Here is a 24,403-nt window from a genome sequence, read left to right as displayed (position 1 = left end):
GACCAGGTTCAAATCAATGGCAGCAAATTCAAATAGAAATTGTGTGTGTGTGTGTGTGTGTGTGTGTGTGTGGAGGGCACTAAATCTTCCTACAGGCTGCATATTGATCTAGAAAACCACATATTAACATTATCTATGCTCTACTGTATTATTATTTATTTTGTAAGTCAATTGTCAATAAATATTTATTAAGCATCTACTATGTACCAGGCATTGAGCTAAGCATTGTCAAATATTTTCCAACTATATTTTAATCTGATTCAAGCAGCAGTTGAGAGGGCTGCAGGAAGACTGCTATCTATTTGCACCCCTGATTCAAATCATACAAGTCTGATGCTTACTCTATGTTAGGCAAGTAATAAACTCCCTGGCCCTCTGCTTCCTCAGCTGTAAAATGAGGCGACTGGGCTAGATGGTCCCTGAAAAGTCCCTTCCAGATAGAGAACCACGAACCCAAGAAAGGCTGGAACAAAGAACATGATAATCTTTGGAGGGAAGCTATTGTTAAGCTAGAAAGCATCCAGGAGAGATACGGATCATAGTTTAGAACTAGATGAAACCACAGAGGTAACTTGAGTTCAAACCCCTCATTCTACAGATGAGGAAAATGAGCCTTGGTGAGATTGTCACAGGGTCAGGAACCAAACCCGGATCTCCTGAAGCCAAATAAGTTCCTCTTTCCACTGTTGGTGCCTCTGGCCTCCCTTGCTGTTCTTCACAGGATACACCCCATCTAGCCCCTCCAGGCACTTCCCTGCCTGTCCTGTCCCTCAGGGTTTCCCATCTTCAGCTCCTGGCTGCCCTGACTTTCTTCAAATCTCGGCTTAAATCCCACCTTCTGCAAGAAGCCTTTCCTGATCTCCCTTAACGTTAGAGCCTCCCCTCTGTGATTACTGCTAGTTTACCTTGTATATATTGTCTGTACATATTTGTTTGCATGTTGACTCCCCCACATTACACTGGGCACTACTTGGGAGCAGAGACTTTTTTGGGGGGCCCTTCTTTCTATTCCCAGTTAACACAATGCTTGGCACATAGCTAACACTCAAGTGCTTGTTGACTAATGAATGGTTTCAAAATTATGCTATGGGAGAATGGGTTAAATGAAAGAGATAGCCTAAAGAATGGAAGATTTATGGAAAATGTGATTGCTGTCTTCAAGTCTTTAAAAGATTTTTTTGTGGAAGAGGGATTAAGTTTGGTCTGCTTGGCCCCAGAAGGCAAAACAAAACTATTGGGAGAACTTGCATAGAAGCAAATTTGGGTGGAACAGATGTATATGGACTGCCTTAGGAAACAGTGGGTTGGCCTTTCTTGGGGCTACAAACAAAAGCTGGATGATTACCTGGCAGGGATGGCAGACAGGAGGGATGGATTCTTTTATTAGGGCTGGATCCCTTGCTATTCTGAGAATCTGTGATGCCAGAGCATTGCCTTTTTACTCAGTTGTACTTCATGTTAGTAGCTAAGTAGGGCATTGGATATAGCACTGGGCCTGGCGTCAGGAAGACCCCAATTCAAATTTGATCTCAGATACTCACTGTGTGACCCTGGGCAAGTCACTTAACTCCTATTTGCCTCAGTTCCTCATCTGAAAATGGGGACATATTGGAGAAGAAAATGGCAAACCATTCCAAATATCTTTGCCAAGACAAAAGTCCATGGGGACACAAAGAGCAGACATGACTTAACAACAACAACAAAAACTTCAGGTTAGCACATTTAAAAAAATAAAATTCCCCCTAAATAGACTAGCACTATAAAAAAAGAGTTTTATATAATGAAGTTGCCAGTCTCGGTGAGGGTCCACTGTAATAGGGCCCTTCTTATTTGTTGAGTATGAATGAGTCTATACCATAATGCTTTGCTTTCTCTGGTTTTTGAAAGTTCCAAATGTTGCTCTCAATACTCAAAGCACCAGATTGTGTGCTCTGAAGTTGAGAGGTAGGTAGAGAGCTCTGCCTTGATGAGTGCTTGGTGAGGTGACTTTCTGGTAACTAATTAACAGCAACTATTACCATTTCTACCCCAAATATCCCAATCACCCCACCCAGAAAAACTCACACAAAGTCCCACCCCACTAAACCAAAACAGTACTCCAAATGTCACAGCAATTAAATGAAAGAGGTGAAGGTGACCTCTAAGCAACTCAGCACTAGATGTACAAGGTACATTTGTTAACTCATTACAGAAAGGCTGGGTAGCAATTCTATTTTTGTTTCAACCCCTTTGGACTGAGAAAGTGCATACGTGCATGCATGAGTGTGTGTGTGCATGTTTAAATTAAAGCAATATAGTAATCAGTGGGGAATTAATAAGTGGGGAATTTGGATTTCCTAGGAGCTAAGGAAATTTGTACCTAGTACCTAGGAAATAAGTTAAGACAAGAGGATCCTAGCATTTAAGAGCTGGAAGGAATCTTAGGTCTTAGGCTCAACCGCTTCATTTTACAAGAGGTTAATTAACATAACTTGCCCAAGGTCACATAGGTAATAGCTATCAAAGTCAGGACTTGAACTCAGGTCCTTACATTCCAAATCTAGTGCTTTTCATACTACACTATCCTGCTCTAATAGTCATATATAGAGCATAATAATTATTAAAAATAAGTGCACATCATTGCTTAGAAAATGTTAACGAATTTTAAGTTAAACTACCCTGAGTCAATAAACAAATTGTGTTTGTGTATATTAGGAGGGGGGATGAATATATTAGGCAGCTAGGGGGCATGGTGGAGAGTGGCAGCATAATCCATGTTCAAATCCTACCTCAGACACTTACCTCACTTAGCAAGGTTCCCTTCCAACTCTAAATCTGTGATTCTGATGCACTTGCCTCAACTGATTGTCTTTATTCCTTTTAGCTAATCTTTGCAATTTGTTTTTAAATTTTAAAATCAGGCTTCTTATCATAAATATAAATCAGTTTCTCAATTGTGTCAGGTGAGAAACTCATTCTTAGAACAATCTAGCTGGAATTATGAAACCCCAATAAGGTATCAAGCAACAAAGCTGAGTAGCCAAAAAAATAGCCATTTTTATGATCATGAAAGTCCATAGTAATACAAAGTCCACAGTGTTATTGAACATTTGGGGCCCAGGAATCAGGATCTAAGGAGAACACTGCACGAGATGGTGGCTTTCCAGAACCAGAGAACAGACAAGTATGCAAAGCTAGTGAGACTGTGGAAGGCTGGCTCAGGGGACCTTATGTATCTTCCAGAAGTAATGACCAGTGTGGGATAGTAAGGAAGCCCACTTAGGTGTCTGATCATTCCCAGGACTTTCCCTTATATCCCAGCCAGGAAAACCTGCTTACCGTCCACATAGAAAGGTTGAATGCAGATCTGTACTTAAATGCTGCTACTCCCCAAATCTTACTTCTTTCTGTCGGAAACAGGACTCACACTTGCTCCACCCTTGCCAGGGGTTGAGATTAAGCCATCAACCTTAATACCTTTCTCAAAGTGCAAGACAGATGAGTTACTACTGCCCAATTGGACCATTTAACCACAGAGTAGCTGTGTAGGGCATTGCAGATAACACCCCAGTTTTACTGCTCTGACCTTGTGAGACACTGCTACGTCATAACCTTTTTGGACTCCAATTTTCTCATTGGAGCAGTTGATCTCTAAGGTCCCTCCCTTCCAGCTCTAAATCTTATGATCCTTAACCTACAAACTGCAATATGGGTTGCAAAGGCATCCAGTCAAACTGCTTTTTCCACCTACTGCATCTGTCCTCAGGCCACTTCTGATCCAAGCAAAGTAGTAGTTTATGCCTTCTAGGGTGGCTGCACCAGAAGTTCCTCTCTTAATTCTAGCCCACCAACTTTCTCTCACATTGGGGTGCCTTGAAAAGCATAAAGCAGCATCAGAAGACCCCTCCCCCAAAGGAACTGTGCTTCTTTACCCCTCTGCCAGTCCTTTCACATGTTTTGCCATAGCCTAGAGCACTCCCCCTTTGAAATCTCCCCCAAAGCCAAATATGATTATAATTATAAAACTTCAATTCACACTTGGCTGGCTCTATGATCTTATCTATATGGATGATCCTGCCCATGACCCAGAAGGCAACCCATCCATATCTTCCCATTGCTTATTTGCAAGTCTTGTCCATATTCTTCCATAAATCTATCAGAATTTCTTTTGAGTTCTCTCTAATATTCTGTAGACATACATATTATATACTTATTGTGGATTTCTAAATTCACTCATAAATTTTAAGCTCTCATTGATTCCATAAATGTATGTATATAGAATTGTAGAGAAAATACATATTTTAGTACATCTATACATGGAGAAAGATATACTAAATATCAGTTGGAATTCAAAAATAGTTTAGAAATTCAGTTTCATTCAATTTGCATAATACAAATTTTATATGTATATCATATACATATATATGTACATATATACTGCTACAGTTCTATAATCTAGAAAGCATATATGAAGGTGAAAAACAATTTAGTGCTATTCCCATACCCCTCAGCATTTCAGTGTCTCTTTATTATGTTAACCTGTCTTCCTTGGATCAAGGACAATCAGTTCCTTCTACCTAACCTATGATGTTTATGCATGATGTCACAAAGTGGATATATTAATGACAATTATACACAATACATATGCACAATGTATATATGTATATGTATACACACATATGTGTATTAAAAATATAAATAAAAATAAAGATTTATAAAATGCTTTCCCCATAATAACCATGGAGGGGGTAATATAAATCAGTATTATTACATTTTATACAAATGGAAACTGAGGCTCAGATACCAAATTTCCTGGTCTCTTCTTTATGATCCAGCTTTCTGACCATATCCATCCCAGAAGAAACTTGACCTCCATCCCTACCTCTTTGGGCTCTCACAGAAGTGAGCTTCTGGCTTACTTCACCCAAGCCTGTGTCTCTAGGATACTTCCTGCGGTCTCCTCATCATATCCCTTTTGAATGCCCTCTCAGCTTTTCTAATACCCCTATACATGTTGTCTTCCTGGATACTTTTATGAAGGCAAACTAGGCCATCTTTTGCCTCAATTCTTACCTAGCCTTTAGCTACTGAATGGGAGCTGCCTCAGACAAACTTGAGATTTGGGAAAGACCTTAGTTCAAAAAGCATCTTCCACTGCATCTGGGGCCATTGACAGTCATCTTGACCTATGTCTTGCCACTGGAACCAGAGGGCTCTGGAAGATAGAGTGAGGCTGATGACTTTGCACAGCTCTGTCTCATTTGAATCCGATTCACTCACAAGTCAAGACATCACCCTCCCGATGTCACTGGTCTTCTTTGAGAACTAATGATGAACAACAATATATGTTGTCTTCCCCCGTAGGAATATAAGCTCCTTGAGGCCAGGGCTATCTTGCTTGCTCGTATTTGTATGCCCAGCCCTGGTGCTTATTACAATGCCTTTAAAGGCACATAATAAATAAGCACTTAATAAATGTTCTGTTTGTCTATTTGTCCATTATCTATCTCTGAGCCCGTGGTTACAGTGCCAGAAAGTGTTAGATTTAGGTTTTGAACCCAGGGTCCTTGACCTCAACTATGTAAATAACTATGGTCCTGATGTTAGACTTATGGGATGGGGAACCTGCAGTCTCAAGATTACATGTGGCCTTCTAGGTCCTTGGGTGCAGCCTTTTGACCAAGTCCAAGTTTTACAGAACAAATACTTTTATTAAGGAAAGCATATCAAGTAGGCCTCAGAGTCAAAAGACCTGGGTTCCAGTCCTTTTCTCCCAGTGCACCAGACAACTATGTTAAAATGGGTATTGACTTTTTCATCCAGAACTTTTGTAATTATAAGCCCAGCAAAAAATAATAATAAATTAGATTTACACACACACACACACACACACACACACACACACACACGTGGCTGCTTATATGTGATATATGCAAATATGATCACCCTTTTCCCCTTCATTCCTAAAGACTTTTCTAGTTTTGCTAAATTAGGGGATCTCCCCCATTATCCCTAGAAAACAAACTGTGGTCCTATGTTAAATTAGAAATTTCAAAGTATGTCAACTGATGTAATACATTCTGATTGCTAGAAAACATAAGCTTATGCATTGGTTCTGGAAATACAGGTTTTGAACTTACAATACAGCTGGTAGTGATTTCTCTCTCATCAGATCTCAAATATTTTCTTATCCCTGTTAGACTATGAGCTTCTTTAAGCAGGCTGTCTCATTCATTTTTGCAGCCTTCCCAGTGCCTACCAGGGTGTACAGTACATAGCAGACATTCAACTGACCGACTCATTGACCGAATGGATGCTCGACCCAGGAAAAGTCAAAATGGCACCACCCTGCAGGATGTAAGCCCTTCAGGAAAGGGGCGGCTTGTCATCTCTGTCTTGATATCCCCAATACCAAGCATATTATCTTGCCCAAAGTAAGAACTCAGTAGATGTTTGTTGAATTTTCCTTTCTGACAGCAAACCATGATCTCTTGTCAGAATCTTGGGGTGTGGGGAGTAGGGGAAGGTGGGAACCAAAAGAGTATATATATATAGCCTGGTGACGACACAAAGTACAGTAATAACTAGCTTGAAATAACTGAAAAACAAAGTTAGGAAAAATAATAATACAGGAGTAATTATTTCTATAGCAACATTACAGTTGAAAAATATATACCTGAGCAGTCAAAATCTAGACAATAAAAGATTAAATAAAGTACAATATTAGCATAATGCAATGGAAAAGCTGTTGGACCTGGTGTCAGAGGACCCAGATTCAAATCTGAGCACTACCATGTCCTACTTACTTTTGACTCGCTGATAAAATAGCAGTAATCCTTACCATTTATATAGTGTGTTAAGGTTTGCAAAATGCAACCTCCATGGACCTCTATTTTCTTATAAAAAAATTGAGGGATAAGACTGGATATTCACTAAGGTTCTCTACAGCTCTAAATGCAAGATTCTAGTCTTTACAATGATAATGCCAATTACTCCCTTTGCTGAATGAAGCCCCTTGCCTACCTCAATGTGGCAGGCAAGCCAAGGTGAGCAGGCCAATGGAGAGCTGCTCCCACACCTGGATGGATATCACACAAAGGAACATGTGAAGAATGGGGTTCATGCATGGAGAAGCAAGTTTATGCAACCTCATCACTTTAAGGTTAAGTTGATCCCGTCTTCCTGTCTCTTCTAGATCCCCAATTCCATAAACAATACAGTCCCTCTGTAATTGCAGCCTAGCTCCAAAGAGAACAAGATAGAGACTATAAAGTAGCAGCCACCTGCCCATTAGCTCTCCCACGACCAGCCCCAAGCTAAGCCAGAAATTTCAGAAAAGAGGCAGCCAGGGCTAGGGCTCCTTTGCTGGGGCTTGCTGGGCCCACTCTCCAACTCTGTTCCAGTTCGTTGCCTTGGTTGCTATTCATCAAGAAGAGAGTGCAAGAGTTTCTCAAAATAAATTTCCTGAGGCTTAAGGTGGGATTGTTTATGTGAATGCATTAATAACAATATCACAAAATAACATTGATGGGGAAAGATTATGTAGCGTACATCTGCAGTCTGTTTATGTATCCAAGGGCCACAGGCAAAACTGTTTTAAAAAACAAAAGGGAAAATGCTGTCTGAAGCACCCCCAATTCCCCTTTCTGCATCCCTTTTTTCTCTCCCAGAATGTTTCTCAACCAGACGACATGCGTCCTCACTGAAGCATCAAGTCTTTCCAGAGCCTCGCCACTCTTCCTAGGCAGAAGGGCCCACAAATCCAATATTATTGGTCCCTCAACAGCCTTGAGGCCACAGGTTCCCCACCCCTGCTCCACACCATCATCAAATTCCCATTACCGTGCCCTTAGTGTCCTATTCCAGCTACCTCTTCTGAGGAAATAAACCTACTAAATTAAAATCACAGGATCATACAGATTTAGAGTTTGCAGGGAGGGGCTTCCTGTCCATCAGGGAAGGGTATACTTCTTTTGCCTAGAATTCAAGGCTGTCTACTCTCTGGCACCATCCTACCTTTCCAGCTTTCCTTCTTCCTCGTGTCTGTCTTACAATGTAGCTAGGACTTGGAGTTCCAAAGATCTAAGTTCAAATCCTGCCTGAGACACTAACTAGATACGGGACGTTGGGCAAGTCATGGAGCTCTGACTCAGTTTCCTCAACTATAAAATGTTGTTGTGAGCATCAAATGAGGTAATATATGTAAAGCGCTTTGCAAAACTTAAAACACTATTATAAATGTTAGTGCATTTTTGCTCAGGGTATTTCTCATGTCTGGAATTTTTCCCCTCCTCCTTTGTACCTGTTGAACTCCTAGCCATTATCCTTTAGAGCCCAATTCAAATGCCACCTGTTCTAGTATGTTCCACTCCCCCAACTTTCCTTTCTAGACATCCTCTAGAACTTGGTTTTGTTATGCTATAACCCACTTGTCCTATAACATTTTATATTATAATTACCTGTCTGTTTTTTAATCTCCCTAATACACAGCAAGTTCCAAGAGGACGAGACCTTCTTGTTGTCTAAACTGTATCTCCTTTACTGCTTACCACAGTGTTCTTCAGGTAGTAAATGTTGAGTAAGTGTTTGAATTAAATTAATCTCTCTTGGGGCGGGATGGTGGGGCAGAGAAGGGTGGAGTCTCTCCACTCTAAAACATATCATATAGGCAGAATAACATCTAAGTGCTCCATCAATTAATAATTACATAAATTTTCCTCGATCTAACAATCATTTTAATACTAAACCTTTTAGGTCAATAATGAATCTTATTAACAGAAATATTTGAACAATTTATCCTTTTTTTTTGTTCAGGATAAAAATTTAATTTTTTTTTTTATTCCTAGTATTTTGCCTTTTTTTATCCCCAGGGCTTAGCGGAGTAAGTCCTTAAAAAATACTTGTTGACTACCAAAAGCATCAACCATCAGGTGAATAAAGAAGCCACTGATTTAAGAGCAGATGAATGAATCAACATAAGCATGATCTGTTAGTAATTTGTTTTCATTGAAGCTATACTTTGCTGTCATCAGTAGAGCAGGCATGATGCTCAATCTTTAGAGAGACAGTTTATTGGTCAGGCACCACTTGACAGTGAAATGCTCTTTATTAAAAAACATTGGGAATTTGGCTAACAGAGTACAAATACTTTAAAGTACTTTTAGTTATACATTAACCTTACTTATTTGTGTTTAACTTTCTACTAATTTTCATTCCAACACTTGGGAATTAAATACTAGTGAGGGCATCCTAGTTAAGTAAAGCTCCAGATAAAAGCTTTAAAATTTAAATCTATAAAACAATAAAAACTAAGGTGTTTAAAAATGTATCTAAAAATGGAAATGTTAAGTATTAGTACAAAGTACTAAAAACAGTGAATGTTTACCTATGGTCAGCCAGAGACTGCCAACCTTTTCAGAATTACACCACCAGTTTTGTCTGATTTCACAATGTATCTATCTCCTTTCTGTAATAACTGTTGTATTGAGAAAAAAAATTAAGGTGAATTTAATTGCATTCTCTAGAATTTTTTAGATAATTTCCTGAGTCTGGGGAAAATTAAGGAATTAGAAACAGCATTAATTTAGTCAAGAAATATTTACTCATTGCCCACTATGTCTATCACCGCATAGCACTGTATCCCTCTTTTAACAAGCACCATTAAGTAAAGGTGGAATCCTAAGATAGCTTCCAAAAAGTATTAACACATTGACACTGAATGCTGTGTTCGGAAATCTAAAGTCAATTGGTGGGGCACAAAAAATTCAACTAATTTTACTGGACTATTTGATGCTAAGAAAACACCATTTGATTTTTTTAGACTGGATTGAGTAGTCACATAAATAGATCCTTTTTGCCTTGGATATATGAAAACATGATATCTGAACTTACCTACCAGATAAAATTGGGAGGTTCCATGAAAACCTTATGTCGATCAATATTAATATGCATTTCTTAAGCACCAACCACAGGCATTAAGAGAAGAAATGGCAAGAATGAAAAAGACAAATACTACCCTAAAGTAAATTAGGTTCTATATGCAAGGTAATCTGGAGGGGAGGCAGCCAAGTTGCACAGTAGATAGAGTGCTGAACATGGAGTCAAGGGAAATGTGGGTTTAAAACTGGCCTCAGAAACTTATTAGTAAAATGAGTTTGAAGAAGGAAATGGCAAGCTACTCCAAACTACTTTGCCAAGAAAACCCCCGAATGGGGCCACGAAGAGTCAGACACCACTGAAGCAACTGGGCAACAGAAACGATAGATGTTAACTAGAAAAGGCTTCATGTGGAAGGTGGTGTTTGAACTGAGGCAATGAAACATTCTAAGCATGAGAAACAGCTTATGCTCAAGGCTCAGAGAGAGGAGAGGAAAGGAAAGAAGGAGACAGCGTAGGAAGGAGGGAAGAGAGGGGATAAACATTTATAATAGCATTTACTACTGTGATAAGGACCTTGACATATGTTATCTCATTTGAGCCTCATAACGACTCTTCTAGGTTGGTGCTATCTTCTCTATTTTAGAGTTGAGGAAATTGAGAGAAACAGAGGTTAAGTGACTTGCCCAGGGTCACATAGCTACTGAGTGCCTCAGGCAGGATATGAACTTAGATCCTCTTGACTCTGGTTCCTTCCCTGTCCCCTGCTACCTGTGGACCAGCAAGAAGGCCAGTTTGTCTCCCTAGACCAAAGACAGTGTAAAAGGTCAAGTGATATAATGGTAGATAGAGTCAGGGTGTAGAAGAATTTAAATGCCAAATAGAAGACTTTGTATTACATCCCTAAGTCAACCAATTTTATTGAGCAGGAGACAATAAACAGGTAGACAGACTCTGGAGGAAAGGTACTCACAGAAAGTGGCTGACAGCTGTGTGGAGGGTGGATTGGAGAGGGGAGAGATTTGAAACAGTCAAGCAAGAGGTGATAAGGTCTTGAGCTAGGGGAGAGGCTTTGTGAATGCAGACGTTAGAATTGCCAAGGCTGGAGAAGGAAATGGCAGATCATTCCAGTATCCTTGCCCCAAATGGGGACATGAAAAGTCAGACATGACTGAAACAACTGAATAACAACAAGGACAAATTATTTACATACATGGGGGTAAGGGAGAATGAGAAATTGAAGATGTCTCCAAACTTGGCTGACTATACTTTAGTAAGTTCAGGATGTGGGGTTTGGTGAAAAAGAAAATGCAATCCATTTGGACATGTTAAGTCCGAGATGCCAACAGGTCTAGATGCCTACCAGGCAAGTGACATCCAGTTTGAAATGTCCAATGGGCAGTGTTAGGTGCAAAAATGTCACCAAGGGGCTAACATTTCCATAGAACTCCATTCCAGGTGGTTACTCAACCAATATCCCAGTTGGGTTATGGTGGGGCTGGCTTATAAAGTATTAAGGATGATATTGTGAAAGTGTTGGGTCAGGACAAATTTCTGTAAAGTTTGCTTTTATTCGTAATAGTGAGACCCTGGGTTGAGTCTCCGCTCCCCCACCGTGTGACCTTGCATCATTTGAATTCCTTGAGATTCCATTTCCTTATAAGTGTGGTAATAACACACTATCTATCTCACAAAACTATTGTGAAGCTTCAAGGAAATTATGCGTACAAAAATCCAGGCGCATGAACTAGGAAGTATCGGATGCAGCACTTGAGTGCGAGTGAATGAGTGAATACCTTATCCGCTGGCACAGGAATGGGATAGATTTGGGTTTAGTGACCCTTTACTTACTATTAAACACCCTGTTTAAATTTTTCAAGTCAACAGTCAGTCAATAAAAGTTATTAAGTGCTTACTTCATGCCAGGTATTGTGCTAAGCACTGTGGATATGAAGAAAAAAAAACAACCCAGTCCCTGCTCTCAAGGAGTTCAGTCTAATGGAAGAGGCCCCTGGGAGAGACTGCATTATATACAAACAAGATATAGACAGGATCCATTACAAATAATCAACAGAGGGAAGGTAGCAGAATTAGGAGTTATCAAAGGACCAGATGAGAGTCCCATACAGCTCAGCATTTAAGCAGCCTTTTCCAGGCCCTTCAATCACTTCCATAGAAGCAGCATGGTACAGTGAGAAGAGGGTGGAATAATCAATCAGGGGACAGTATTTAAATCCTGGCTCTGCCACTAACTACCCAATTTGACTTTGGACAACTCACTAGACCCCTCAAGGCCTCGGTTCCTATAAGGTCCCTTCCAGATATAAATCTAGGACCCAGTGACCCACCCAGAGAAAGTAAATCCTGTAAGGAAACACTCCAAATATTGGTAGAACTACTTAATCTCATTTGACCTTTTTATGCTCATGAATTTTCAGTTTACTGTTGCTGTTGTTCAGTCATGTCCTACTCTTTGAGCCCCCATATGAAGTTTTCTTAGCATGGCTCCCCTTTAGGAAATAGAACCCTGGTTTGGCCCATGACAAGTGGGGATAAGTTTACTAGATATAAACAATTACCGCATAACCCTTCTCACTCATTACTACTCCCTTAAACTTCTATATATAAAAAAAGAATCAAAACTGACCAAGTACTTAGTCCAATTTGCTGATTTCAATGCATCGATGCATGATTTCTTCATAGCACTGAAGAACCACCTACAGAAGATGCTAACTCCGGTTGGTTTGCTCTTAAAGAAAAATTAAATGCTAACTGTGTATATACATGTCATACCTAATTGAGGGGATAAAATATGGTCATTTTAAAAAATTCTCCTGATACCAACTCAAAATAGCTTTATCCCACATTTGTGCTACCTTAATCAATTTACAATCCTATTATGTGGTCAAGAGCATTCACATGACACATTCTCTTAAAGTATTCCCATTATCCTCTGGAAGGATAGGATAGAACCTTAGTCTAGGGACTGGGCCCATGTGGGATACAAGCCAAGCCAAGCATGAAGGCAGAAGTGGACTTTAAGCAGTTCCTTGAATCTGCCAAGAAATACTTCCTCTGGCTAAAATGGTGCCATTCTCACTTCTCCTGGGTGGGAAATGGTTATAGACTATGTGTAAATCAATGAATGTTCAACCACACAGAATGTGAAAATGAGGTTTAATTTGTTAAGCCTGCAGAGAGTTAGGGCAACGTTTGGCTGTAGACACAAAAAAACAGATGACTAATGCCTCATGTGTACACTCCCCTCTTTCTTGGTTAATCACTTAAGAAGCAGGAGCTGAATCCAAGCTGATAACCCAAAATCACAGAATAGAGGTAATCAAAAGATTCTGGGCCTAAATGGCGCAATCACTTAAATTGTGAGAACTCAGCTCAGAGAATGCTTGGGCTTTGCATAAATACTAGTTGGTGCCAGTAGCACATTGCAGGCTGCCTATGGACAAAGGTAGTAAGGATCAGGGGTCAAAAGACCTTCATTTGGACCTAGCTCTGAGACTGACTAGCTTAATGCTTGCATGTCCTACCTCACAGGGTTGGTGTAAGGAAAGTAATGAATAAACCTGACTGTGCTATATGAAGATGAATTACAATTAGTTAAAGGGAGGAGATAGGAATTAACTTCTTTTGACTGCAGAATAAGGGCTGTTTATGATCTTGGGAGAAAGATGGAAGAGTGAAGTTTCTTTCCGGGTTTGAGTAACGCAGGCCATGAGGAACTTTGGGAATTCTGCAAATGCTTAGGAGATTAAAAACTTGAAGCAGTTTGACAAGAAAGCTTTGAGAGATTATGCATTGTCACTTGTATTTTATACTATCCCTTACAATGGATGCCCATATAGTCTTTTCATTGCTAGGGTCAATGGACAGAATTTTAAGGCAACTGCTAGCCTCATTTCTGTAAGAGAATTCAAGTTTTGTCAACAGTTAAAGTGATTTTTATGGTGAAAGATGAGATGGCAAGATACATAGAATCAGACTTGAAGTCATAAGCTCTACCTTTGCAGACTAGGAAAAGTTTAAATTTTCTGATTTTACTTCTAATTATTTTTACTCTATATGTCAAGGTCAGTCTATTCAAGTTTTAGGTTTTTATTTAGTCAATATGATTACTTTCTTCCTATTTAAAAATTGTCCTGGGGGGAGGGGTATCATATCCTGCAAGTTTTGTATTAGCTTAATTTGACCATGTCCCACGTAGCATCAGTCTTTAACATAGTCTGACCTTTAGTTCAGAAAGGGAGCATTTGTAAAATCTCTGTGAATAAGAATATTAGCTACCATCTATATAATGTTTTAAGGATGACAAAAGCCTTTACAAATATCTTTCTCCTCACAACAACTGTATGAGGCAGATGTTCCTCATTTTACTGATAAGGAAACTAAGTCAGAAAGAGGCTAAATGACTCGCTAATTGTCACACAGCTACCGAGTGTCTGAGGCTGGATTTAACTGAGCTCAAGTCTCCCCCATTCCAGGTCCAGTACCCTCTCTACGGCATCCCCTGGCTGTATAATAGCATATGGCTGGTGAGCTCTACTAGGTAATCCTACGGGATATCTATAGCTATGTCTTAGCAAAGAAACTCATTTCTCTAAGTCAACAGCAAAACAGAAACCAGAGAAAATAAACAGCAGACCACACAAAGGTGGGGACCACTTCACGGATTTTGCATGTCACTTTTGTACGGGAGCCACTCTAAGCAATCTTCAAGGTATCAGTCCAACCACAGTACAGGTGCTGCCAATGCAACCACAAAATACCGATATATTTTTAAAAATATTTAGTTTTTACTTTTCAGATTCTTTTTTCCCATCTGGTTTTCATAACAGTTCTTTAGGAAAAGGACCGACAGATGATATTCATATCGCAGATGAGCAAGGGCACCTAATGGTTAATCAACTGGCTGAGATCGTGCAGCTAAATTAATGGCAAAGCTGGGATTTGAACAAGTCCCTGGCCTCCCAGCTCAGTGCTCTTTCCACCGCACCACATTCCTTTGTACTTATTTGAACCCCAGGACACAAGAAGAGTTCACTCATTTTGAAAATTGTCATATATGTAAAATAATGCAGTGGATTCATGGTATTATAATAATAATAGCAACATTGGTATAGCACGTTAAGGTTTGCAAAGCACTTTATGTGTTATCTCATTTGATCCACACAACAACCTTGTAAGTGCTACTATTATCCCCATTCTACAGAGGAAGAAACTGGTTACTCCCTAAACCAAAGATTTAGTTCAAAATCTCTCAAAATGCTTTCTTTGCTAGGATGACTCTTGTCCATGTCTTTCCATAAGTCCTCCACAGATATCACACCCTGCACAATTTTGTCTGTTCCCCATACAACTTCAAACTTTACAAATGAAGATTTTTTCCAAACAAGACAGAAGCTTCATTTAATCTTCCTATTTACTGTTGTAAATAGTCTTCAGCCATGAAATAGCAAAAATATTCAATTCAACAAGCATTTATATACTTAACAGGAAGTTAAAAGTTTTATTTCCTCCTTTAATCTGTTCTCTGATATTAGATATAGACAAGCTTCAGTAGGGGTGGTCTAAAATATCTTATTACAACTGTGATTCAAGAGTGAAAAATGGGCCCTACTGAGAGCTGTCCTTAAGTTAAGAAACTTCTATCAGACCTGTAGAACAAAAGTCTTTGTTTCATATTTTAAAATGGAGCCAAAGGTTGCATCTGTGACTGACAAGGAGATCAGGCTTGCTTAAACAATGGCTAGGTTAAATTCGGAGGTTTCACAATCCTTAAAAAAAAAAAAAAGGCACAAATGGCACTGCTGAGTCTATTGAATCTGTTGTTAAGCAAGAGTTCAGTGACTGCTCAGTTCCTGTTACGTGTGCAAACTTCCTTCCAGGGAATCCTATTCAGGAGGGAGGGAGGGAGAGGGTAAAAGAGAAAGAGAGAAAGGGGGAGAGTTAGAGAGGTAAGGAGGGGGGAGGGGGAAAGGGAGAGAGAGAGAGAGAGAGAGAGGGAGAGAGAGAGGAGGGGAGAGAGAGAGAGAGAAAGCAAGCGTGAGAGAGAGAGAGAGAGAGAGAGAGAGAGAGAGAGAGAGAGAGGAGGAGAGAGAGAGAGAGAGATAAGTGGAGTAGGGGGAAGAGGAGAAGAAGGGAGGGAGAGAGAAAGAGTAGAGGAGAAAGATAGAGACAGATTGAGATAGACACAAAGAAAGAGAGAGAGAGAGAGAGAGAGAGAGAGAGAGAGAGAGAGACTTAAAAATTGATTCTCCCCAAGACTAAAATAATTCTGTCCTCTCTCTTACCTGAGGAAAGAGATTCACTTCTGGTTGTCTACTTCGGGTTTGTTACCCGGGGGATTTTTGCAGTGATGGTGGCTCTTCCATGAAGTAAACCAGCCCTGCTTTTAGTAGAGTGACATTGTGGAGTAATGGAGAACCAGACTAGCAGTCAGGAGGCTGGTTTCTCGTCCCAGATCCAACACTAACCAGCTCGTGACTGTGGGCAAAATTACTTCACCTTCTCTGAAGTTCAGTTTCCTCATTTATAAAATGTGGGGGATGGACTGACTATATGACTTCTTTAGTCATCTCTACAGTCTCATCTCTAATACTAAAACACTCTATTTTCCCTATTTCTGCATGGCCTACCTACCCCACAATGTAGCAGTGAGGATTAAGTGAGAGAAAGGCTGTAAAGGTACTTTCAAGAAAGATGGGTAGTTATTCAATTATTAGCCAAAGCAACTGGACCCTACTTGGTTCCCTACTCCATTCCCTGCTCTGCCTTTGGATGCGCCATCCAAAAGAGCTCAGCCACACGAGACACAAATGCTTGTGCTGCTCCAGACACAAGCACAGCTTTTGGAGAGGATGGAGAAAGGGAGGGCAGTTACCTCCACCAGTGGGTTAGTATGGGTTTAGAGACCAGATAGAAGCAGGAAGGCGGCTGCCCTCCCTCTGAAGTTACCTCAATGGCATTTCCTTAGAAAACCACGAAATGACCATAAAGCTCACAAACACATAGATTTCTGGAAGGGATTTAAAGGCCATGTAGTCCAACACTCTTAATTTTGCAGATGAGGAAACTGAGACCTGAGAGTCGTACAACTTGCTTGAGGCTACACAGATAGCAAGATTCAAACCCAGGTCCTTTGATTCTAAATCCAGCATTCCAAGAAGGCAGACCCATGGATGTACCCAGGATCTACTTTGAAGTGCCTTCCTGGTGAGTCCAATGGAATGAGCCCCATTTTCTTGTCCTACCACCCATACTTGTACCTGTACTATATTACTGTATGGAAGAGTACCTGCTATACCACTGCTTTGTTCTGTTTGTATACCTCAAAGTACTTCCCGGGTTTGACTATTTTTTTCAACCTCTTTTTTTTTTTTATAAAAGAGAGGAGAGAAGAGGAGATACAAGAGAATGAAAGAATAACCTGGATATCCAGATCGTTGTGGCTTTTGGGATTTACTCTCAAGAATGGGCTGCCTTAAATCAAGGGAGTGGGGCAGCCTGAATGCCTCTTTTAGGCTTTCCTTCCTTGGCATATTTCTTTCCTTTAGCTCTAAAGAGGAAAGTACTCTTATGGTCAGGAGTATGTTGAGACATACCAATAGGTGTGACTTCTGTCAACTGATTCTTTTAGGGTGGTTTCCCCTAATTTCAAATAGTTGACGAGTATTTGAGAAATATCAGCATGAAATTCATGTACTCCATACCACAAAAGTAACTTCTGGTGTCTGATACAAGGATCACTGAGGCTAATGAAAGGTGGAAGAGGGGCACCATTCATGAATGGTGCACACAGTTAAACATTGTTAGGTGGTCGTATGACCCGGTAGAAAAATTTATAGGTTAGGAAGAAAAGAGATTCAGATCCTCACCCCAATTCTGTCACTAACTCGTGTGTCCTTAACTTCTATGCCTCAGTTTCTTCATCTGTAAAATGCTGACAATTATCACGAGTTCTATACACCTTCTAGGTGTTGTTATCAGTGGGTGCTTGAGTGGATAAAAAGCACTGGACAAACACAAGGTCGTTTTTAGTGAGCTTGCTCTTGTCAGAAATAATCAATTTATAAACACCTCTGAGGATTGACTACTTGCTTCCATGAGCCTATAGCAAAAGGGGCCTGGTTCTAACTGTGAGGACAATCTGGTCTTATCACTTGATCTTTCTAGCAATAGTTGAAAATGTCCAACTCTCTACAGTTATGCATCTGTGTTCTCTTGGAGGAAAAAAAAGTGTTTGGTCATTGTAATTAGCTCACCTGTGGCCAAAAACAAATGAAAAAAGTGGCTTAAAATTTTAATACAAAGCATATTTTTAAAAATTATCTCCCCATATTCACCATTGTAATAGTTTTGACAACAACACTTTAAAAATAGTTGAACACAGCATGCTTCTGTATTATTTCCACAAGTAATGTCTTGACATGTTTTTGTGGTAGTGGGTAAGGGAATATCTATTGTGCTTTGTTGGTAAATGATTCCATTGGGTGGGACATTTCTCCCACTGAAGAACACAGAAATCAAGAGGCAATGTGGAAGGATTTGAAAGATTTCAGTTAAAATGTTTTCCAAGAGCTATGTTAAATCCAAGACAGTGACCACCTACAGTCATCTTCATGCAAAGGTTTCTGGGAACTTAAGTACTTCATTAATCCCCAGTCTAATACTCATGACCCCTTGGCTCCCACTATATTTTCTTAGGCAATCCCTTCTCGAAATTCACTCAACTTTATGGTGACTGGCTATTTCTTTGTGAATAGGTAGCAAAACCTGGTCTTCAGAGAAACACAAGAGGGGATAACTCAGAATAAATCAATGCACCTCAAGAGAGAAAAGAAAAAGCACCTACAAATATAAGTCACTCAGAATAAAAGATCAAATGGGGGGGGGAGAACTTCTCAAGAATAGAAGTCTTTAAGAAAATGAAAACTGTCTCTGTTGATGAAAAGAGGGGGGGAAATGACATAAGGCTATCTAATGAAAGACAGGGCTCTCTGTTATAGAATAAAAGCTGAATCTTGAGAATCAAAAACCAAAAAGCCTTAGCAGCTCACCTAGTGCTTTTCTTGATGAGGAAATGGTTTGCTACAATAATTTCTCTACTGTTTACTTCAACCTAGTTTTAAATGCTCTCAGATAATAAAAAGTCCATCATCTTCACTGGGAGACCACTTTATTTCAATGAAATTTCACCAATGGATCATTTTATATACCTCAAAGTACTTCCTTGGTTTGACTATTTTTTCAACCTCTTTTTTTTTTTTTAATAAGAGAGAAAGGAGAGAAAATACAAGAGAATAAAAGAGCATCATTTATCTCTCATTGTTGGGAGTTTTCTGAAGTTCACACACACACACACACACATTTGTAATCATTTTGTACAGAAATATTTGTACAATTCCATGTGTTCTTAAAGAGAATATAGTGAACATAATTTAATCTTATTGTGATGACTCAGGGTCATTATGAAAGCCATTTATTGTACTCTAGTGAATTACAGTCATAATATAATGATATCTTTGAGTTTTACTCAGGGTGTAGTATATCCATATACTAAATGGCCCTGGTCTTTTGTGCTTTTTGAGTACTTATGTCAACTTCTTATAGTTTTTCTGCCTCTCCCCTCTGTCAGTTATTGCTGCTTGCTACCATTAAGTGCTCCTTCTTACCTGTTGAGCACTAGTAAACTAAAAGCCAAACTTGCTACAATTTTGTGTAAAGTAAGAGTCAAGAGGCTCTGAGAAATTAAGGAATTATTTGCTTTATTATTATAGCCTCCTTGTAAACAAGGGCTACTTACTTGTTATTTGAATTTGTGTTTTCTGCAATGCCAGAACAAAACATATAGGAAGCACTTAATGAATATTGGTTGACTACTGTTGAATGAATGGACATCAACATATATGTTGGCTACTCAGAGAGACTTTCTGTGGGACTGACTTCTGGATTTTTGTCTATGCTCTGGATAGTTCAGGACCAGTGCCCTTCTACTTAGGTGAGGTACTTCTCAGGGACTCAGTTACCACACAGATAAATTAAATTCCAACATTAATTAAGTACCTATTATGTGAGAGGCAGTGTGACTCTAGACAGAGAGTTGGCCTCAGAGTCAGGACAATTCCTAAAGGGTCAACACATATCAAATCATGAATAGCCAGTTTCTCTGAAATAATTCTAGGCAAAATTAGAACAGTGTCAAAGCTGAGTCATCTTGGTCCAACCTTCTCATTTTATTGATGGATATGCTGTAATTTAGAGGCTAAAACTGATTTACTCTAGGTCAGAGAGCAAGTTGGTAAGCAGAGGGTGGGGCTTGAACTTGGATCTCCTTGGTGCACTCATATCAGAGAATGCTCTATACTACATCACTAGAGTTGGGGCACCATAGGAAGACTGGTAAAAATGGAATTAAAAGGACCCAATTTTGGCCACTTCCTGAGTAGCCTTGGGCAAGTCTCTTAGCCTCCCTAAACTTCAGATCTCCTTGCCCAGACAATGAAAAGAATAGCCCAGATACTTCCATTCAACTTTCAGTACTTCTCCCTATGATCTGTGCTATCACTAATGGCCACCTTGGTGTGTGATCTGTGGCTGCACAAATCAAGGCAGTGCATTGTCTTGCACCATGTACTTTTATGTAAAATAACAGCAAAATTCAAAATGCTAGATCAGTTCCAAAGTTTGATCCAGCAAGCTTTGACAGAACCAAAGAAAAACCTCTGAAAATGACAAGAAAATAGACCCACTTTCCAGATTTAAGAGGTAATAAGAGAAATAAAGGGATTAGAAGTGCCTGGAAACCATCTTGTCTGTGTCCATTTACTGTATTCCAAGCTCCCTTGTATCATAATCATTAACTAAGAAATGGAGTTCCCTGGACACAAATGAGACAAAGCCATACTTGTTCACTCCTAGAACTTGATTTTCAACTTTTTGCCAATCGAAACCTTTGTGGTCCAATAACATTTAAGATTTTAAGTTATATTAATTCACCTAAATTAAAAAATCACATAAATTTTATCTTTTCTAAAAAAACATTACTGAATGTGATTATTCCTTTTATTTTGATAGAAGAAAGATTTCTCAGAAGCTTGAGGGCTTACCACTCATTAAGTGATCAAAATGACACATCTATGAAATTAATCTTCTCTTTGAAGGGGTTCTTAACCTGGGGATCATAGAATTCTCAAAAAAAAAAACCACTTTTTTTGATCGATTTATATCAATAGAATTGGCTTCCTTTGTAATCCTTCGTATTTTAATTTATACATTTAAAAACATTCTGAGAAGGGGTTTAGGCTAAGTTTCTTCAGACTACCGAAGAGATTCATGACATACAAAAAGTTAAGAACTTACTTTAAGGGATGAAATGGAAACTAGACAGATAAACCAATTTACATCAAGTTTTAATGGCCAGGGTGTAAAATGACTCTTGGAAACCCACAACCTTGCCACTAAATGATCCATATTTTCTGATGCAATAGTAAAAAAGAAAAAAAAATATCAGCTCTTCACTGGTGAAATGAAATGTCCCTTGGCAGGAGGAGGGAGGTCATTAGATAAACAATATTTGCCCATGTACACACTGGAGGTTTTCCTCAGGAAAGGCCCAGGATCCATCCCTCCAACCTTCCATGCCCTCACCCCTGGCCCCACCCCATCCCAACACCTTAAGGATCTTTTAAAAAAGTTATGTTAAAGCTATAGGACTTGAAGCATTGGGGAAAGTCATTTTAGCCTTGCTTTGAAATAGCCCTTTACTTTGGCCATTGCCAAGGTCATCTGGCCAAACTGTATCCAAATCACATATTAAATGGTCATCCAGTTGCTCAACTTTAGGTAACACCCATGTGTGCCTGTGCCGTGTACCTACCATGTGGCTACGATGAGTAATCAAATCCACATATCTTTTTGAAAAGCACTTCCTTGAACTTTGACCTGATCTAGCAAGGGGCTGAACTCTATACTTCAAGTCCTTTCCTGAAGGGCCATACACATTTTACAAATGACATGACGAGAGATATGTCTTCCACTTCTAACAAAAGCAAAAAAAGCAAACAAACAAAAACACCCCCAAATACATGCATCTGACTAAGGCACACTGCACCTTACCATATGCGCAAGTTTAACATTAATAACTCATCTTCTCTTTATAATTTGCCAGATTATTTCTCATTAATAATTTCAGCATGTTAAAATTCCTGTTACATTGGAGTGTTTGTTGTACTGGTTTCTGCAATCACAAAGTAAGTCTGGTATCTTTAAAGTCACTCCTACCCTCTGTATCTTAAATACAGATAATGCAGATTGAACTAAGTCTTTTAGCTTAAGCATTGTAGCTTTTCTTAGTTGAATTTAGCAGAATGAAAAAAAATTCTTAAAGGCACTAAAAAGGCATTTTTCAGATTTACTTTTCAGTGAAACTTTTTAACAGCACAAGTTTATTAATCATAGCCCAAACACAAATCATTACCTTACCAGAACTTCCTAGAACCCATGCAGTTTGTTCTAAATTCTTCACTCAAGTAAAAGCCTACCTCAAATCATCGTAAAAGCTCAAGCACAAATCTCCATAAGTCCCCACCATAAGTCTCCATGTTGCTTTTCTCCAGCAAAACCGAAAACAATCAATTAAAACCGACCATTACAAATAAGTCTTTGGAAAAGTACAGTACACAGAAAAAAAATATCATTCCCCCCCCCACCCTTGTCCCTTCAACAGCCCCCAAACAACAAAAGTCACACGTAATCTCAAATTTTGAATGTGATAAATATTAAAGTAAAAGTCTGTACCTGCCAAATACCTGCTGTTCTGCTTTCCCTGTCTTGTACTCTCCTCCTACACTCTGGCAACGGAATGCCCTTCAAGACCATGGCTCACTGCTTTTGGTAAATGTTTTACGAGGCACTAAACAACCTTGTGTCCCACCCTCAGTGCAAACACCATTGAGAGAACACAATATAATGGTCACAAAGATATCCATGTGATGTACAGTAATGTAAATGAAGGAACAGGGTATTATTTCCACACTTTTCCCCCCTTAATAAGAACTTGAAGAAGGAAAAAAGTCAACAAAAATACATCAAGACAGTAGAAATGTTCGATTTTTAGTGAAAAAGATGATTATAAAGTTCTCATTGTTCTAATCCCCAAGCAAGCCTGGGCAAGCCTAACTGGGGAAAAAAAATTGTGAAAGGGAAGAGTTAATAAAGCACAGTATTTACAAATAAATCTGTACACACAGGCAACACCAGACAGCTGCAAAGGTACAGCTGTGCTTTTGATATAGACGTTTACGAGGAAGAATTAAACCCAAATTATGGAAAAAAAAAAAACCCTGGGGAAAAAACCTAAACCCTAAAACCAACAACCCACCTTCTGATAAACTGTCATCTTCAGTAAGGAACAGTGTCGTTGCCCTTTTCAGTATCCGTCAAGTTAGCCACAGCTCAAAGCCAACTTCTCCAAACCAGAAGTGTTACATTCCATTCAAGTTAACAATTACAAATGGAGGATAACTGAAAATGGCTGGCACTGGAGAACTCTAGGCTCCACCATGTCAGGTACCCAGAGGTGCTACCATAGTTATTACTGAGATAGAGGCAAGGATTCTCCAAGGAAATTGTTCAATGTTATCAAGTGCTTATATGCGCAGGGTAGATACAGCTGCCCCTGGTGCTAGGAGGGAGACGGCTGGCATGGCATATCAAAGGGAGAAGAATAGGGAAGTTTATTCAATCTATCCATTCAAAGGTGGTAAGATGGTTCCGGTCCTCTTGGAAAGAAGTGGGATGGAAACCTGTCTCACTCCTCTCTAAGCATGAACAAATAAATATACACACAGGCAAACTAGAAAAATGAGAAATGTTTCTCCAGTACCCCACCTGTACCCATAAGAAAATATTGAATCTTTTATACTTTATGATAACATGCATACAATTTTAAAAAATATTTTTTTTGTTCAGTCCTCTTTTTCAGCCCTGTCAGACTTTTTGTGACTTCTTTGGGCAAAGTCCCTAAAGTGGTTTGTCATTTCCTTCTCCAGTTGATTTTACAGATGAAGAAACTGAGGCAAACAGGGTTAAGTGACTTGCCCAGGGTCACACAGCTAATCACTGCTTGAACCTGGATTTGAGCTCAGGTCTTCCTGAATCCAGGCTCTGCAACTCTATCCACTGCACCACCTAGTCACTCTTCTGTATCTTTACTTACTGTAGAATTTCTCTTTTATTCTCTAGTGGTTTTCTTTTATTTCCAGTTTCCTTACTTTACTTAATCTTAGTAAATAGAACAAAGGTAAAAGTACAAGTAGATAGAGAAACCTGAGTTTCGTTTCTGCCCTCTCTGACTTGGAGAAATTCAACTTCTCTAAGACTTAATTTCTTACCTATTTGGGGTTGTCATGGCAAATGACTTGACACCTCTGTCTCAAAAGGGCAGGCTTCCAATCTTTCTTCCCCTTCTATCCAGTTAGTCATCACTTTCTGCCTTGCCATTACCATTTCTGGCTACCCGCTCTAAAGTTTGTCT

At 39.4% G+C, this 24,403-nt stretch overlaps 1 protein-coding gene across 3 annotated transcripts in view; it reads right to left on the bottom strand.

Annotated features, from left to right (window-relative positions):
- The window catches only part of RBM47 (RNA binding motif protein 47), a 163,277-nt gene that overhangs the window by 54,027 nt on the left and 84,847 nt on the right, over positions 1-24,403 (bottom strand). The window contains exon 1 of one of the 3 annotated variants that reach the window (XM_036762394.1): positions 22,666-22,735. The exons of the other annotated variants lie outside the window; for them this stretch is intronic. The gene's annotated coding sequence lies outside the window, so the exon portion shown is untranslated. Of the gene's footprint in view, positions 1-22,665; positions 22,736-24,403 lie in introns of those variants that run through there. 3 annotated transcript variants of the gene reach the window in all.

This window comes from Trichosurus vulpecula, chromosome 6, assembly GCF_011100635.1.
Source record: "Trichosurus vulpecula isolate mTriVul1 chromosome 6, mTriVul1.pri, whole genome shotgun sequence".
Lineage (NCBI taxonomy): Eukaryota > Metazoa > Chordata > Mammalia > Diprotodontia > Phalangeridae > Trichosurus > Trichosurus vulpecula.
Note: the sequence above shows the minus strand (reverse complement) of the source record. Positions and strands in the feature narration are given on the sequence as shown.